The following is a 12,317-nucleotide window of genomic DNA, read 5'->3' on the forward strand; positions in this document are numbered from 1 at the left end:
GTGACGCGCCTAAAAGAGAGAGAGGGGAAAATTGTATTAGTAAAGGGCTCAAGATAGCATTAAGAATGAATTGCATGAGGCATGAAGCAAACCACATACCCAGTTCTCACCAAATTGGATTAAGTTGACGCTCCCTTGATGGTGTGGCACACCAACCATTTTGCCACGCCTCTCCTTGGCGTTGTTGTGGCTGGCCTCCCACGTTTCGGAGCACCACTAATCCACCAAGGCCTCCCAACAATCCATCTTATCCACACACCATCTCGGGGGCACCTAAGTTAATAAAGAGAAATTTGAGCGCGTAAGAACAAAATCAAGGAAACTAACTACAAAGCCTTAATAATATGTAATTACCTTCATTTAATGCTCCTTCTTCATCTTAGAATCGCGGCACTTCGCCTTGTCATTCCTAATACGCCGCGAGGCATAGTAGTCTCGAACAGCCTACACCCGAGCCTCGTGCCAAAAGTTTTGAAGTAGGCGACGACATTCGGTTTCAATAACCTTTGCCGCATCCTCCTCGTATCCCTCCTCACACCTGTAGTACATCTGCAAACGAGACAACACCGATTAGTACAATAACTAGCTATGGTTGATTTATAATTGTGTAAAGGAGAAATTACCAAGAACTGTCGGATCACCATGTCGGCCCTCGTGTGGCACAAAACACCGTCGATCTCCACCTCCAGCGGGGCCGAGGGACCCAAGTAGTGCTCCCAGGTCATTCCTACCTCTCGCTTCCGACCGGGCAACATAACAAACCCTGGGAAGTTTTGACGGCAAAGCACACCAAGGACGTTGTTGGGCTTGCGGACACCCTGATACGTCTCCGTCATATCTACTTTTTCGAACTCTTTTGCCCTTGTTTTGGACTCTAATTTGCATGATTTGAATGGAACTAACCCGGACTAACGTTGTTTTCAGCAGAATTTCCATGGTGTTATTTTTGCGCAGAAATAAAAGTTCTTGGAATGACCTGAAAATTTACGGAGAATTTTTCTGGAATTTATGAAAAATACCGGCACAAGAATCAGTGGAGGAAGTGGAGACGTGTGCCCACAAGCCCACAAGGCGCGGCCCCCCCTGGCCGCGCCTGGCAGGCTTGTGGGGCCCACAACGCTCCACCGCCTCCAATCTCAGCTCTATTTAGTCCGTCTCGCCCGGAAAAAAATCAAGGAGAAGGGTTCATCGCGTTTTACGATACGGAGGCGCCACCACCTCGTGTTCTTCATCTGGAGGGCAGATCTGGAGTCCGTTCTGGGCTCCGGAGAGGGGAGATCGTCGCCATCGTCATCATCAACCTTCCTTCATCGCCAATTCCATGATGCTCTTCACTGTTTGTGAGTAATCTCATCGTAGGCTTGGTGGACGGTGATGGGTTGGATCAGATCTATCATGTAATCGAGTTAGTTTTGACGGGGATTGATCCCTAGTATCCACTATGTTCCGAGATTGATGTTGCTACTACTTTGCCATGCTTAATGCTTGTCACTAGGGCCCGAGTGCCATGATCAGATGTGAACCTATTATGTTGTCGCCAATATATGTGTGTTTTAGATCCTATCTTGCAAGTTGTAGTCACCTACTATGTGTTATGACCCGACAACCCTGGAGTGACAATAGCCGGAACCACTCCCGGAGATGACCATGGTATGAGGAGTTCATGTATTCACCAAGTGTTCATGCGTTGGTCCGGTTCTTTATTAAAAGGAGAACCTTAATATCCCGTAGTTTCCATTAGGACCCCGCTGCCACGGGAGGGATGGACGATATATGTCATGCAAGTTCTTTTCCCTAAGCACGTATGACTACATACGGAATACATGCCTACATTAGATTGACGAACTGGAGCTAGTTACATATCTCTCTGTGTTATAACTCTTGCATGATGAATCACGTCCGGCATAATCATCCATCACCGATCCAATGCCTACGAGTCTTTTACTACCGGTCCTTGCTACGTTACTTTGCTGCTACTGCTGTCACTGCTGCTACTAGTTACTGTTGCTACTGATGCTATCATACTACTTTGCTACTGATACTTTGCTGCAAATACTAAATCTTTCAGGTATGGTTGGATTGACAACTCAACTGCTAATACTTGAGAATATTCTTTGGCTTCCCCTTGAGTCGAATCAATAAATTTGGGTTGAATACTCTACCCTCGAAAACTGTTGCGATCCCCTATACTTGTGGGTTATCAAGACTATTTTCTAGCACCGTTTCTGGGGAAGCACAACTATATTCTCTGAGTCACTTGGGATTTACGTCTGCTGGTCACTATGAAGAATGTGAGAGATCCAAGAACTAAAGTCTTGCCCTCAACTATGAGGACAGGTAAGGAACTGCCATCTACTAGCTCTGCACTTGATTCACCTTCAGTTATGAGTAAGTTTGCGACATCACATCCTGCTAGAAATCTTGATATGTCGCCTGTGCTTGATGATGCTACTTCTGCTGCCCATGATGCTTATGATGATGCTATGCTTGATACTGCTTTGCCTGATGATGCTATGTTTGATACTGCTTTTCCTGATGATGCTATGCTTGATACTGCCTTGCCACTAGGTGCATTCCTTGATGCACAAATTGCTAGCGTTGCTGCTAGATGTGATGATACTTCTGAAACTGCTGATACTATTGAAGTAGAACCTGCTATTTTGCCTACTAGAACTAGCTCTCCTAGACATGAATTGCCTGATATGCATGAGCGTTATGTTATGGAGGGAGAGATAGCTGAGTATTTTCTTGCGTGCAAGGATAGCTATGATGTTGAGAAATTACTGCTCAAGTGGAAAGAAAAATCTCTGAACGCTAGGATGAAATACGACCCGAAGTTTGCCACTTCTCCTATCTTTGTGACCGATAAGGACTATGAATTCTCTGTCGACCCTGAGTTAATCACTCTAGTTGAATCTAATCCTTTTCACGGTTATGAGTCTGAAACGGTTGTAGCCCATCTTACCAAACTGCACGATATAGCCACCCTATTCACGAGTGAGGAAAAGATCCGCCACTACTATATCCTCAAGATGTTTCCTTTCTCGCTAAAGGATGATGCTAAGACCTGGTTCACTTCTCTTGCTCCTGGTTATGTGCGTAGCCCCGAGAATATGGTCTACTACTTCTCTGAAAAATATTTCCCTGCCCATAAGAAGCAAGCTTCCTTGCAGGAAATATACAACTTTGCGCAAGTTGAAGAAGAGAGTCTCCCACAAGCTTGGGGGAGGCTCGTCCAGCTGCTGAATGCTTTGCCTGATCACCCTCTTGAGAAGAACGAAATACTTGATTTCTTCTATAATGGACTTACCGATGCTTCTAAAGACCACCTAGATAGTTTGTAATGCCCCAAGAGTGTATCTTTCCCTTTTTGGAACCTTCTTCATGTGGGTCCAACTTGTCATTGGCATGAGTGTATGCAATGTGATATTTCATGTGAAGCTCCCCTTGTTTATTTCTCTTTTGCATGCATGTATTCCATATCATTACATGAGTGTATGCAATGTGATATTTGCTTGGTGATCTTTGTGGTGTTGTGTTGACATGATTAGCGATGTGATGTGGTAGGTGTTGTAAGTGGAGTGGTGCTAATGCTAATAGGTAACCTTGTGATTTGCATAGGTTTCAAAACCATCTTCCCCCCTCTCTATTTCATCTCAAGGTCAAGTTTCACTTGATCCTTTTCTGTTTTAAAAATGTCCCTGATTTAGCTCTTGTTTGTGGTGAATTTGTGATGTGTAATTGTTGTTTTGAATAGGTGTGCAAGTGGTGCAAATATTCACAAAACAGTGCAAACAATTCCTGTTTTGTAAATATTTAGATGCACCAAATATTTATTTTATATTTTATTCAAATAGGCCATGATTTATCATGACCAGGGGTGTGCTAGTTTTATTTTTAACATTTATAGATTTGTCTGTGCATTCTTCTCTTCTCTAGTGTTTTTCTGTAATTCGAAAAGGCCAGGGAATTATTTCCATCTATTCTGCGCCACCTTGTGGGCTTCCTCCCACAAGCCGGCCCAACTCCCTCCTCTCTCTCACGTAGTAGCCCAGGGCGCGTCCCTCTTCTTCCTCTTTCGAGCAGGGCACCTGGAGCCCACTGTCAGCGACTCATCTCTTTTCCCCTCTCTCGCTTTCCACCGGAGCTCCCTCGCGCACATGGTCACGGCGCGTCCCTCTCCCCTCCTTTCCCCTATATAACCCCTTGGCATCCGTGCCAATGCCTAGGGTTCCTCCTCCTCCGCCGCCACTTCTTCCCCATCTCCCTCTCTCTCTCTGTCGACGACCTCAGGTAAGAGGATCGATGCTTCCGCCATGGCCGATTCGTGAAGGAGTTCGTCGCCGTTGATGCTAAGCCCCTGCTTCCTCTCCAAGACTTCGTCGAGCACGCGGGATCTCCAAGGAGCCCATTCCCGCAGCTAGGACTACGTCATCGCCTCTTCTTCCCCTACTTCGACGACGGCCCCTCCGCTTCGACGATCTTCCCCGACGCGGCTTCCTCCTCTTCTTTCCCTGCTTCCTCTCCGACCAGGATCGGCTTCTTCGTCTGTTGGGTGAGCAGAGCCTTCCTCCCCCTTCCCTGTCTTCGATCGAGCGTAGGATCCGTGGATTGGCCGCCGTGCTGTTCCCTGTCGCCGGAGCCGCCGTGCAGCATGGTCCCGTAGGCGTAGGCCTTCCCAAGGCACGTTAGGTGTAGGAATGGAACAGTGGGTGCCAGGGCATCCTTCCATCGACGAGCCGTTGGCTGATTTAGCTTGTGTCGCCGGCGATGTGGCTCCCCTGTTCCGACCACCGTGGGTCAGCAGTGGATCCCGAAGGGGTTGCTCAAAAGAGCAAATCCCCCTTCTCTGTCAGAGTCGATGCGTAGCGTAGTGGTAGTGCGTTGTTGTTGCCAGTTGCAGGTCGTGGGTTCGATTCCCCCTCGACCCCCCTTTTTGCAAATTATTTGCGGTACAGTAGCTTGGCAGCAGCACTGGAGTTATCCTGCTGTATTCCTCTGCTTTGTCGAGAGCCTGGTGCATAGTGCAGTGGTGTAGTTGTAGTGTTGTGGTTCCAGGGGTACAGGGTTCGAACCCTCACCCCATATCTTTTTTTGTTCTTTTCTTTTGTTTTACTTTCTTGTTTGCCTAAGCATGTTTGTATATTTTCTATAGCTACTAGGATGATTATGTGGCATTTATTTATGCCCTTAATCAGCATGTGTTGCAAGTCATTGCTAGCTTGTAGTTTTATTTACATGTGTAGGTTGTGTAGTGTGTGTATGTGGGTTTGTTGCCATGCAAGTGTGTGTGTATAACTTGTGTGATTTACTTAGACTAGAGATTTATGTGGGATGCTGATCATCCTCATGGTGGTGACCTTGTGCAAGTGTGTGTATGTGTGTGGATGGGTCTTCCCCCTCCCCACAAACCTTGTGAGATGATGTGTGGTAGATAGTTGATCATGATGTGTGAGCTTATGTGTGTATATCTCACACATGTCATGGCAAGGTGGGCCATGATAAGCACATGTGCTTGTATGTGTAGGGCATAGAGGCTAGATGATGTGTGTGTAGATGGGCTATCCATGTGGTGCAAGTGAGTAGCAAATGTGGGTGTTTTTCCCATGAGCATGTTAGTTGTGATGCATGTGAGTGTATGGTGGTGTGCAAGGCACATAGGCATGAGGTCTCCCCCTCATGTGCACCATTGATGCTGTGGACATATGCATATGCGAGTGTAGGTGTTGTTCTAGTGAATATCACATGTGATGATGCACTATTCACTATATGAGATTCTATGTAGTTTTTTCTTTTCTAGTTGTGCTCATTTGTTTAAAGCAAGTGCATAGGTTTTATATATGTTTTTGGGGTAGAATCATCTCAGGAATCCATTGGTGAAGTCAGTTTTGCCTTTGGAACATTTTCTGGAGATGACTTATTTCAGTTTTGTTCTATGTTTGGAGCTTGATTCCATGAGATGTGGTGTGCACAAGAGGTTGATTCCTTGTTGTGGCATTAGAGGGTAGCCCCCTCTATGGCATGTTGGTTTTGTTTCATGCTTAGGAACCCATATGTGCAAGTTGTGCCCATTCAAAGTAGGCATGTGGCTGAAATTCCAGATTAGTGAAAATCTCAGATTTTCACTAAGTCTGAGAATCTGTTTATATTTTCTTCTCCTGTTGATGAGCTTGTGTAGGTCAATGTGTTGTGATTCAGCATTAGCTTTCAACTAGGAAGTTGTAGCTTTTATGTTTGTATAGCTCTCTCTAAAATTTTATTCCATCTGGACTCCTGTAGATATTGTTTTGGGTGCTGTTAAAATGCTTCAGAGCATAAACAGCTAGCGAGAATCTGGAATTTTCACTAAGTCCCTGAAATCTGATATTTTTGGCCAAGTTAGCAGTTGTGTAACTTTTTTGTGTGTAACTCCTTTGTGTGATCTTTTTGCTTATGCTTGTAGTAATCTTGGAGAGCTTCTGCCACATATCTTATTTGGCATGTTTGGGTGGCTATAGGTGCTTTGCAAGTAGCTCTCAAAGTGCTATGATGCTGTTTATGGCAGATTGTGTAGTTTTGATATTTTGATGTTTGTGTGTGCATAGTTGATAGTGTGGTGATATTCTTTGCACCACCCCATCCATGATGGTTTGTTTTATGTCTTGGCAACCTGGAAATACCAGAGTTATGACATTGGAGTGTGTTGTGATGAATTTGACACGTAGTTCTTCCTTTCTTGTTTCGTTGATTCCCGTTGATCCGTAGCTCCGTTTGTAATGTTCTTTATATGCTTTTGCATCGTTTTCACGTGACGCATCTGATCATGTCATTCTCATGCATGTCAAGATATCTTAGAGTGCATTTCTGTCCAGGAACATGTATTTACTTCTCATGCTTGTGCTAGTGGTAGAAATAGAGATGCATGCTCATATTCATCTCATGCATCATGTGCTTGTTGCATCTTGAGGTGCTGTTGTTCATTGGATGCTATTTTTATATTGGGTAGCACCGGGATCGGAGAACGAGTACGTGGATTCGGGGGAGTACGTGCAGGACGAACAAGAGCAGTTCCCAGCTGAGGATATCACAGGCAAGATCATATGACCTTGATTCCATCTCTAGACTTGTTATGCTAGATTCACGTTTCCTTTGTCATATGCTCGCTGCCTACCACTAAAATAATTGCCTCCTGAATTGCCATGAAACCCAAACACTTATTCCTTCCTACCAAATCTTGAATTGCTAAGTAGGCTTTGCTCAGCTACTAATGTTAGTGTTGCTAGTTGCAGGTGCTTTGTCTCATGTGATAACATTAGTTTGATATCATTATGCTAAATCTGTTATTTAATTAATGCACCTATATACTTGGTAAATAACGGAAGGCCTAGCCTTTTGCCGGGTATTTTGTTCCGTTATTGCCGCCATAGTTACCGGCTACCGGTGTTTGATTCCATATTGATCGCTCCTAACACGTTTGGGGTTGTTATGGGGACCCCCTCGATAAATTGCGTTGTGTTAAGACTTGTCCAGCAGGACCCAACATTGGTGTTAATTTGCTAATCACTTAATAATAATCTGCATTGGGAATGATCACCCCGAGGATCTTTAATCAACAACCCGGGCCAGTGCTCCTCATGATTGTTGGTCCAAACTGGTCTGCCTGCGGGGCCACCACAAGGAAACTTGAGGTTTGGTTCTCGTAGCTAGTTCCATCCGTCGTGTCCTGAGACTGAGATACACGGCTCTTATCAGGGTCGTCGACACGACGGGAGGTCCTGCTAGTCTTGTCTTACCTTAGCGATATATCTTGCGTATAGGAATCCCGGTGAAGCTTTGGTTCTCCCCAGAGTTGAGGTTTTCCTCTAAGGAATCCGACGAGATCACGAGATTTGTGATAGAGGATTACTTTGCGGCCCATGTACGTTTGTGATGGACTAGTTGGAGCACCCGTGCAGGGTTTAATCTTTCGGAAAGCCGTGCCCACGGTTATGTGGCAACTTGGAATATTTGTTAACATCCGGTAATAGATAACTTAAACACAAGCTAATAAAATTACCAACTGTGTGCGTAACCGTGACTGTCTCCCTCGAAGATCTCTCTTCGATCGGGAACACGGTGGGGTTATGATTGACGTAGGTAGGTGTTCAGGATCACTTAGTGATCAGTTAATCATCGACCGCTAGAATAGATCACCTTCATTACATGTTCTACATAAGTTAGCCACCATATAAAGCTTAGGATGCTGCAACCTAAATACTCCACCTTTCCAACCTAATAACTTGACTAGTTCTGGCACCGAGGTCATAGATTGCTGAGTCCTCGTCGCTCACAGATTCCTTCACAACACCAACAGGTTCAGGTAACCCCGAGGCAGGTGATCCCGACGGCACGAAACTGGCATGGCAGTACGATGAGGAGGACGACCGCTTGTACGTGAACTATCCAGAAGACTGAGGCGTGGTCGTGATCATGGGCAAGCATGTAGGGTAGCATAGTCATATCTCATGTTTTATAGTCCATAGCGAAACTATCTTGTTTGGATGCGTGATGTACTCTGATATATTTATGAGATGACAGTTGAATCCCTTATTGTCATTCCTCTATTATTATGTATGTGCTATGTTACCATGTTTGCAAAACGCTTAGATGCGCTTCTTTCCAACTCGGGGCCTCGTTCCCCAAATCGGAAATGACCGCATCTTAGTCGTTACAATAGTTGTGCCGGTTGTGTTTTTAGGGAATGAACCGTAGAACAAGCTGTGATTCTATTGAATAACATCTTGTGCAATGAGAATGCTTGGACTATTCCCGAACCACCTCCTAAGCCAACTCCGAAGAAAAGAGGTATTCTATTCCTCAGTCCTGAAGATATGAAAGAAGCTAAGAAATCTATGGAAGAGAAAGGCATTAAATCTAAAGATGTCAAAAATCTACCACCTATCGAAGAGATCCATGCTCTTGATAACCCGATACACGTAGTAGAAGTAAATTCTCTACATAGATTCGATGAGAGTGATATTCCTTTTGATAAGCCTACTAGCTTATGCCTGGATGAATTTGATAACTTTGTTGCCAAACAACAGAGTTTCAATGATTATGTTAGCAGACAATTGGAATAGAATGCTCGTATGCTTAGTCATTTAAGTGCTTGTGTGGACAGAAACATCAATGATCTTAAGCTCTTGAGTAAACATGCCTCTATGGTTACTACTCAGGTAGAACAAGTACTTAAAGCTTAGAATGACCTGCTCAATGAGTTGAATGACAATTCTGTCAGAGTCGCCACTAGAGGCGGTAGAATGACCCAGGAACCCTTGTATCCTGAGGGTCATCCGAAGAGAATTGAACAAGATTCTCAAGGAGTTATCACTGATGCACCTAGTCATCCTAGGAAGAAGAAGAAAGATGATAGGAACTTGCACGCTAGCAACCCTGTTGCTGCCACACCTGAGAGTCCAAACGATGTCTCTGTCTCTGATGCTGAAACGCAATCTGGTGATGAACATGACCTAATGATAATATCAATAGTGATGTTCATGATGATGCTCAACCTAGCAATGATAAGGATGTGGAGATTGAACCAGTTGATCTTGATAACCTACAACCAAAGAATAGAAGATACGATAAGAACGACTTCACAGCTAGGAAGCATGGTAAAGATAGGGAACCATGGGTTCAGAAACCCATGCCCTTTCCTCCCAAACCATCCAAGAAAAAGGATGATGAGGATTTTGAGCGATTTGTTGAAATGATCAGACCTGTCTTTCTGCAAATGCGTTTGATAGATATGCTCAAAATGTCTCCGTATGCTAAGTACATGAAAGATATTTTGACTAATAAGAGGAGGATACCTGAGGTTGAGATTTCCACCATGCTCGCTAATTATACCTTCAAGGGTGGAACTCCTAAGAAACTAGGTGATCCCGGTGTGCCCACTATACCTTGCTCCATTAAAGGCAACTACGTTAGAACTGCTTTATACGATCTTGGAGCTAGTGTTAGTGTTATGCCTCTTTCTCTTTATCGTAGGCTTGAACTGGATAAGTTGACACCCACTAAAATCTCTCTGCAAATGGCCGACAAATCAACTGCTTTCCCTATCGACATTTTCGAGGATGTGCCTGTTGTGGTTGCCAACGTCACTATCTTAACAGACTTTGTTATTTTGGATATTCCCGAGGACTATGCCATGGCGGTCATCCTTGGAAGACCCTTTTTAAACACTGCAGGGGCTGTTATAGATTGCAACAAAGGCAATGTAACTTTCCATGTCAACGGTAATGAGCATATGGTGCACTTTCCGAAGAAACAATATCGAGTACACTGCATCAATGCTATCAAAAAAACTTCATCGATTCTTATTGGGAGCTTTGAATGCCCTATTCCTCTTGTTAAGATGAAGTATGATTTTCTTGTTGGGGAGATACACATCCACATTTAGGTAACCTAGTGATTATTCTAAAATTCTCCGTTCTCTTTTGCGATTCGAAGAAGTTTGTCAAAGAGACTTGATCAACCTCATTGACGGATTTCTTTCGATGACCATGAGATGGATGAATGGAGGAGTCACAAACATCTGTCCCAAGCTTTCACCTTCAGTTGCTTAGAAGAAAAATGATAGATTTAGTTTAGTTTTCCCTGTTTTCTCCTTTTAGCGTCCCGTGGAAAAGTACCCCGAAAATAAAAGTTCTCCGAACGTCCTGAAAATCAAGTATGATTTTTTTTGGAATTTTTGAAAAATACTCGGACGAAGAGCTAGTCTGGGGGTTGCACCAGTGGGCCACAAGCCTTGGAGGCGCGGGCACCCCCCTGGCCGCGCCTACCTGGCTTGTGGGGCCCACGTGCACCCCCTCCACTCATTCTAGCTCCCATCTGCTTCTCCTACCTCTAGAAAAAATCGTTTCGCAGCTCAAACCCGTGTTCTTGCTCTTCTTTCTGGGATTTTCGATCTCCTTGCTCAAAGCACCATTTTCCGAACTGTTTTGGGGAAATTACTCCTTGGTAAGTGACTCCTCCATTGGTCTAATTAGGTTTTGCTTTAGTGCCTTATACTTCGCGTATTTTTGCTGCATTGGTGACCCTGTTCTTGAGCTTTGCATGCTAATTTTAGCAGGTCCCAAGTAGTTTTGATGCGTAATATGGCCTCTAGGCACTTGTGGGAGTAGTTGCTATGAGTTTTGTTGAGCCTTGTTCACTTTTCCTTAGATTCACTAAAAATTCCAGAAATTTTCAGAGATAGAAAAGGGAAAAGATGAGGAGGTTCTTAAGAGGCTCTTCAAGCCGTGACCCCAAGGATGATGGAAGTGAGAAGAAGCCCAAATATCCGGTCCCTAGAGTTGCAGAAGTTCGAGCTTGCGAATGGCCAAGCGATGTGTTCTTACGCGACGCCAGACTTTATGAGGACTTTTATCACCTGGTGGAGAACGCAGGCCTTACCGCCTTCGTCGAAGATAAGTGTCCGCAATACCTCCTCCTCACTAATATCTTCGTGCAAAGCTTTAACTTCTATGCGAGGAAGAATCCTCCTATGGTTGAGTTCAAATTATATGATATCCCCCAACGCATGTCACTCCAGGATTTTTGCAATGTTTGCAAATTACCTTATGTTCGGGATATTCATGAACCTTGTCCACATGACTTGGAGGCTTTCATTGATGCAATTGCTGTAGTAGAGGAGAGAGGAGTGTCTTGCGCTGGAGCTGCTAGAATTCATTCTCCCGTACTTCGACACATCTCACTATTTGTGGGAAAATGTTTGATTGGCCGTGGGAAAGCTGGGTCCCTTAGCTCCCCATATCTTGCGGTCTTGCGCGAAGCCCTTTATAACGATAAAACCATTAGACTGGACGAGGAAGAAGAGATTATTCTTCCTGAGGGATATCTAGATTATGGTAGCATGGTTCGCCATGACTTTCTTGATAGAGATATAAATAGAAGGATGATTTATAACCTGGTATTTAGTCAGAGTACTCGTGAGACTCTTACTTTGCCCGCTCCTTCTTTGTTCAATCTTCATGCATGCAGGTACATTATTATGCCCTCGGACATCTACGCATATTGGGGCTTGGCCCAACCACAGGTGCCCGTGCCTGAGCCACCAGTCGAGTACCAGACGCCAGTTTATCAGTGGGAGCCAGAGGAGCTCACACATCAATGGCATCCTTAGTCCACTCCGGAGTACCCCGAAGATGGTTATTTCCATCCTTGGGAGTAGACCAACTTAGGCCAAAATCCTAAGCTTGCGGGAGTACGTGTTTCTCACCGACTTTACATTCTCGCTTATGCTTTCACTTTGTTCGTCGGTGTTCACACTTTGCCACTGTATCATCCATGCTAGT

The sequence above is a fragment of the Hordeum vulgare genome, chromosome 4H, assembly GCF_904849725.1.
Source record: "Hordeum vulgare subsp. vulgare chromosome 4H, MorexV3_pseudomolecules_assembly, whole genome shotgun sequence".
NCBI lineage: Eukaryota > Viridiplantae > Streptophyta > Magnoliopsida > Poales > Poaceae > Hordeum > Hordeum vulgare.